The sequence below is a fragment of the Python bivittatus genome, unplaced genomic scaffold (genome assembly GCF_059951505.1).
Source record: "Python bivittatus isolate LINGU-HERP-01145 unplaced genomic scaffold, Pbiv_v1 ctg000220_np1212, whole genome shotgun sequence".
Taxonomy (NCBI): domain Eukaryota; kingdom Metazoa; phylum Chordata; class Lepidosauria; order Squamata; family Pythonidae; genus Python; species Python bivittatus.
The window spans coordinates 8,552,183-8,559,051 of record NW_028277048.1 but is presented as its reverse complement, the minus strand read 5'-3'; positions in this window follow the sequence as shown (position 1 = coordinate 8,559,051).

The following is a 6,869-nucleotide window of genomic DNA, read 5'->3' as shown; positions in this document are numbered from 1 at the left end:
CACCACTGTTGCTACTTTGTCATGCCATTGTTTGTAGTCAGTCTGTATGATCTTCTTCTAACTAGGTGGTCCACTGTTTCTTCAGCTTCTTTGCAGAGGTGGAATTTGCTGTCTGCTGCTGTCTTCTCAATTCTGGCTTTATATGCATTTGTTCTTAATAAAGCTTGATATTATTATTATTATTATTATTATTATTATTAATTATTTTGATTTTGATTTGTATGGCTGCCCATCTCATCTAAGTGATTCTGAATAGCTTACAACAGGTAAAAACAGTCCAACAAAAACCAATTAAAAACCAATATACCAATGTATAAAAACTGTCCAAAATCAATTTAAAAAACAAAATCACAATCAGCAGAATTCATTCGACATCAGTTCAACACAGCCATTGTAAGAGCTCCCCAACATTGCTGGACCCCCAGGCATGGCAGCAGAGCTGTGTCTTCAGGGCCTTCCTAAATGCCAGGAGGGTCAGGGCCAATCTAAGGGCCGGGGAGATGATGTTCCACAGGGTGGGTGCCACAGCAGAAAAGGCTCTCTTCCTGGTTCCTGCCTGATGACACTCTTTCATAGATGGGACCCATAACATGCCTCTCCTGCCGGTCCTGTAGATCAGGGTTCCTCAACCATGGCAACTTTAAGACAGGTGGACTTCAACTCCCAGAATCACCTGTCCCAACATTGCTAAGGTTGAGGAACCCTGCTGTAGATGTAACCGAGGACAGGTGGTTCCTCAAATAACCTGGTCCCATGCAATATAGGGCTTTATAGGTCATAACCAGCACCCTGAATTGAACCCAGAAGCAAACTGACAACCAATGAAACTCCTGGAGCAGAGGTTAATATGCACTGATCAAGGAGTGCACATAACTGCCCACGCTGCTGCATTCTGTACCAGTTGCAGCTTCTGGAGCAGCCCCATATAGAGTGCATTAGAGTAATCCATTTGAGAGGTGACCAGGGCATGAGTGACTGTGTACAGAGCCTCCTGGTCCAGGAACGAGTACAACTGGCACACAACACAGAGTCGTCCAAAGGTTCTCCTGGCCAGAGCTGCCACCTGCTGTTTGAGCAGGAGCTATGAGTCCAGAACTCTTAGATTGCACACTGGGTCTGTTTGGGATAGTGGTATACCATCCAGGACCAAAGGTGATAAGTCCCTGGAACCAGCAGGCCCCAAACCCAAAGCCACTTAGTCTTGCTAGGGTTGAGCCAAAGTCTATTGTTCCTCATCCAGACCCCTACAACCTCCAGACACTGGGACAGGACCCCAAGAGCATTGCTTAATTTGCCAAGGGTGGAGATAGTATAAAGCTGGGTATCATGAGCATACTGATGATACCTCACCCCATGGCAACAGATGGCCAGTGGCTTCATGTAGATGTTAAACAGGACTGGAGAGAGTACCAAACCCTGCAGAACCCTGCAAAGCAGGGGCCAAGGATGGGACCTCTTGCTCCCAATCAACTTTGACTGGAACCAACCCCAGAGGAAGGAGGAGAACCAGCACAAGACAATGCTGTTCACCTCCAATTCCCAGAGCTGGTCCAGAAGGATACCACGGTCGATGGTATTGAACGCCACTGATAGGTAAAAAAAAGCAAGGATGGATACACTACTCCCATCCCACTCATGCCAGAGGTCATCCAAAAGTGCAACCAATGCTGTTTCAGTCCCATTATCCAGGCCTGGGTCCTCTGATGCTGATGTTGACCTTCTCAACATTCTTCCTTAAAAAGGGCAGGTTGGAAACTGGACAAAGGTTGTTCGGTAGGGCTGTGCCTAGTGATGATTTGAGGAGGGAGCAAACCAGTGCCTCCTTAAGAGGTGAAGGGACAATCCCCTCTCTCAAGAAAGAATTAACTATCTCTAGAATGCAGTCTCATGTAACCTCCCAGGGATCTTTCCCAGGAGGCATACGATCAAAATCATATTGTAAAAAGTGGTTGGTTTTCTTATGCTCCTTTAGCTTAACAAAACTTGCACATGAGCAGTTCATGATCTGTTCCACAGACATCCCCTAGCTATGTCTTTGTTGTTACAACTGAACTTTTCCTTGTTCTCCTTGTACTAATAATATAGTCAATTTGATTTTGTGTACACCATCTGATTATGTCCATGTACATAGGTGTCATTTTGGCTGTTATAAGGCTGTGTTGGGGGACGCGGTGGCGCAGCGGCTTAATGACGCTGAAAGTTGCCAGCCAGAAATGGTTGAGGCTTCAGCGGTTCGAGTCCAGCCTTCGCGTTAGCAGGGTGAGCTCCTGTTTCCTCCCCAGTTCCTGTAAACCCAACAGTTCGAAAACTCACGTGAGTAGATAAATGGGTACTCTCACTCCGGTGGGAGGAAAAATGCTGGCGGCACCTTGCAAAAAGGAGTCGGGAGCAGTTGCCGGTAAGCGCTAAAAACCATGCGCGCCCAAAAAGGGCGCGAAGCAACGGAAACCCCGCCTCCTGCGCTCGCCAGCTGGGCTCTGCCCTAGGAAGGAGGCTCTGGCAAGCCATTTCTGAAACAATTGCCTTGAAAACTGCAAGGACTCGTCCAAGCAGTCACTGCAGAGTCGGTAACGACTGAGCGCAGATAAAAAAGAAAAAAGAAAAAGGCTGTGTTAGCAGTAAATAAATCATAGGATTGGGAGAAATTGATAAATCATTCTCCTACTTCGCTTTGGTTTCTAGAAAGTACAGTTCAACAATGTTTTCATTCTTAATATTTCCAGTGTTGGCATTCCTGTCTCCAACTATAAGCAGTACATCTTACTTGCATCTTCTGTTGATTTCAAATTTAACATGACCATTAAACATCAACTTCTTCTTTTACATCAGTGGTTAGGTTGGAGCACAGACTTGGATAATTGTCACACTGAAGGGCTGTACATGAAGTCTAACTGATACTATTCAATTGATTACATTGCACTCAACTACTGTCCTTGCTATATCCTTCCTATGAAAGCAATACCATTCCTTTTTTGTCTCCTGAATAGGAAACAGTATGACTGTCTGCCTGAAAGTGTCCAATTCCAGTCCATTTCCATCTGTTGATGCTGAAGATGTCAATGTGTAGTCAATTCATTTCCTCTTTTACTCTGTTGAGTTTTCCCATGTTCATGCTTATGTTCCATATTTCCACTACAATTCTGTTCTTCAGCTTCAGATTTTTTTTCCCACATGGCAACATCAGCAACTAAATGTCTCAAAGGCTTTAATCTAGTCACTTCATAATGGTCCATAATATTGGACTATTAATACTCCAAAAGATCTTCAGCTTTTGCTCAGTAGCGTGTTGAAGGCATTTGATATGAGGAAGCCATCATCTGACACTATATTAGCTATCACTTTATATTGCCTAGTCATGTGGTTTTCTAGGTAAAATACAGGAGTGGTTTACCACTGCCTTTTTCCATGCAATATGAGATTATGCCTTTGCCACTGTCACTAAAGTGATCATCTCCAGCATCTTCCTATATCACTGCTGCGCAGCTAGGATGGCCTTCATGCCTTGGGTGATCCTGCCAGAATTCTGGACTCTTGGCATACACTCCTGGTGTTCTTCACCCCCCTCCTCCCTGCAAATGAGGCAGCAACTACCTAGAACTCATGTGGATTGAGATGGTAGATAACCCAAATAACTGTCAAAGATTTCCAATTCTCATTTATTTACCAGAAACAAAGTAATTCCCCATTCTTCTCTGTGTTTCACTGCTGAAAGTAAAATTGAGAAAGGAGTTAACCAGGACTTTTATAAGAAAAGACTATGAGCTCTATGTTTCTGAGCTGTTTTTCTTAAGTTATTCCAAATGTATATACACCAGCTTCCAATGGTTGGTTTAAAAGTTCATTTTCAGTTCTCTAAGACAGGAAGCTTGGAAACCAGTGCACACTCTGGATATTTAAATTAATTGGGAAATATTAGTGATATATTGAATTCTGTTTTTGTTTCTTCCCTATTTACTTTATTTTGACGAAAACACTAATTTAGGCTATACTGAAATATATTCACTTTCTATATTCCACCCTTTTTGGTACGTCTTGTATCATTTGTAAAGCATTACACATACACAGAAACTATGCAGTTTATCCTTCTAGTGAAAACATATGAGAAAAGCTGCATTTACTGAAATTTCCTTTTTTAAACAACTTTTTGAAAACACATGCTCACTATTCTGTAATAGATTTATAACTCTTTCTGTATAGCAATGGTAACAGCACACATTACACCTTTGTTCTGTGAGCTGCACTGGCTGTCAGTTTGTTTCCAGGTGCAATTCAAGGTGCTGGTTTTGACTTTTAAAGCCCTACATGGCACAGGTCCAGGTTATTTGAGGGACTACCTCTTCCCAATTACACCTATCTTTCCCATCAGGTTGAGCAGGAGGGGGATACTCCAGGTCCCTTCTACCAAGGAGTTCCATCTACCAGGACCCAGACAGCATGCCTTTCTGCTGTGGCCCCCACCCTCTGCAACATTATTTTCCCTGAGGTGAGGTTGACCTCATCCCTGTTTGCCTTCTGGAAGGCCCTTAAAATTTGGTTCTTCCATCAACCTTGGGGATCCCATGGTGAGCCTGCAAGAGGATTATATGTTAAATGACTGTTGTTCTCCTGCATTCTTGAATTTTTTATGTTTATGTTTGTCTGTTTTATGGTTTTAAATATGTATATATGTATATATGTATATATGTGTGTATGTGTGTGTGTGTGTGTGTGTGTGTGTGTGTATATATATATATATATATATATATATGCATGCATGCATATGCATGCGTACATGCATGCCACCCAGTCACATTTTGAGAGATGGACAACTATATAAATCTATTAAATAAAACTATTAATTAATTAATTAATATTTTAAATCCTACCAGTCACTCTCTAAAAGAACCAAGATCACACCACGATAGAAACAAAAAGCTCACTTTTTCTGAGAATATTACAGACATTATGCTATCACGCTGATCAAATATGGTAAGTTTTAGTGATATAAAAATTACAATACTACTACTGACAATATATTTTTCTGCTATAATTGTAAAACAATAAGTCAGCATAACTGAGTAAACATGTATTTGCCACTGTGAAAACAGGCTTGCCCTAATCCTAAATTTAAAAAAAAATCCAAAAAATGAGAATCTGAGCAGAATGTTATTTTATTCTGACCACTAAACCCAGGCCTTTCAGAAGCTATTCCAATTCTGGACTTCAGGAATGGAATCTGCAGGTCCTTTTGCCTTTAATGTACTCCATTAGAGACTGTTTTGTTCTTATCTATTTTCCTCTTTCCCTCTTGCCTAATTTGGGGAAATAACTTCTCTCCCACACAGATTATGTCTATGCACTATATGATACACACACCACTGTTTGAGAAACACTGCTATGGATAACCTTATCAGTCAGTGTGCACTGATTGGCCTATATGGGCATTCCTGGCATATTGTAATGGTCTGTGGGAATATCCTTGAGAGACAGGAGGAGGAACAGCCACAGGCAGGGCAATGGTCAGATAAGAGACATCTCAGCCCACAGAAGGAATGTGGGTGTGGTAAGCATCTCAGAAGGGATCCTCCCTAGTTCCCTGGAAAGTAAAGGCAAGGGGGTAGAGATGTGCTTTCAGACTTGCAAAACTCTGTTACTGTAAACCTTACAATAAAGGTAATGTAAGTACTCATTGTTTTGGTTTCTTGTCTGAACTACCTCGAAGGGCTGATACATATGAAACACGCTCCAACATTGGAGACAAGAAAATAAGGCGAGAAATTATTGCAAATATTAGGATAGTACCACATTCTCCAAAATGTACATCTCTATGAAAATGAAATAGATATGAAATCCCTTCTACTGTAAACTTTAGAGAGAATGAATTCATCAATTAATTAGCCAACTATATTTTATCCTGACATGCTGTACAAACCCAGTCTGCATGGTTAGTTGATGGTTTTATGTGTTATGCTAATCCAGAAAATTGAGCCAAGTAAATCATCATTAAGTTTCAATGTATTGTGCAACTCAGGCAATTAGGTCAATAAACTACGGATCAATTTCTCATGCATTGACATGTTGTGCAAACCGAACTATTGCTTACTTTATATTATGTGATTATTCATTGGGGCAGAAACCTATGCAGTGTCTGAATATCTAAATGTACAAGGCAGTAGTGTATGATACTTTATAATATTTTAATCTACAATTCTACAAATATGCCAAACATTTTCATTTCTACTATTTTGAAACATTATTTAAAAAACAATAAGCCAACAAGGTATGTCAAAACGCATGTCAAAAAAACAACCTAGCTTCTTGCAATTAAGAATTTTTTTTTACAAAGCAGTAAATCACATTAGTCAGAAGCAAATAGAACATTATAGATAATAATGTGTAAATATAGTAGGAATACCTGGCCATTATATCCACTCCAAAAAGGAAAGTAGGGAGTATATTCCTAGTAACTGGCAGCTGTCAAGATGTAAGATGGTATCTTTTAATTGCTCTCTGAGGTCAAAATAAGTCATTTCAGTTCATTCACTCATACCATCTCATAGTTCCAAAGAGGTAAACTTCATCTTTCAAGGTCTACATTGTTTTTGTTCTATTTCTTAGAGCCAACTACTAAAGATTGGAGTGTACACCTCTGGAATTTAAGACTTGTTTTATGTACCAGAACTGAACAGAACTGGTACACAGAGTACAGTCTTTTTATATAAAAATCAATAGCTAAGTCCTTCACACATGTTGCTTGCCCCAATCTGAGGACAACCTCCCAACTGTTGAGGACATGAATACATGGTGTCCTCAATCTGTACCTAGCACACCATGAAGGTAACCTCTATTAACTTTCTTTGTTCCACTTTTGGCCCAAACCATGCTGGTCA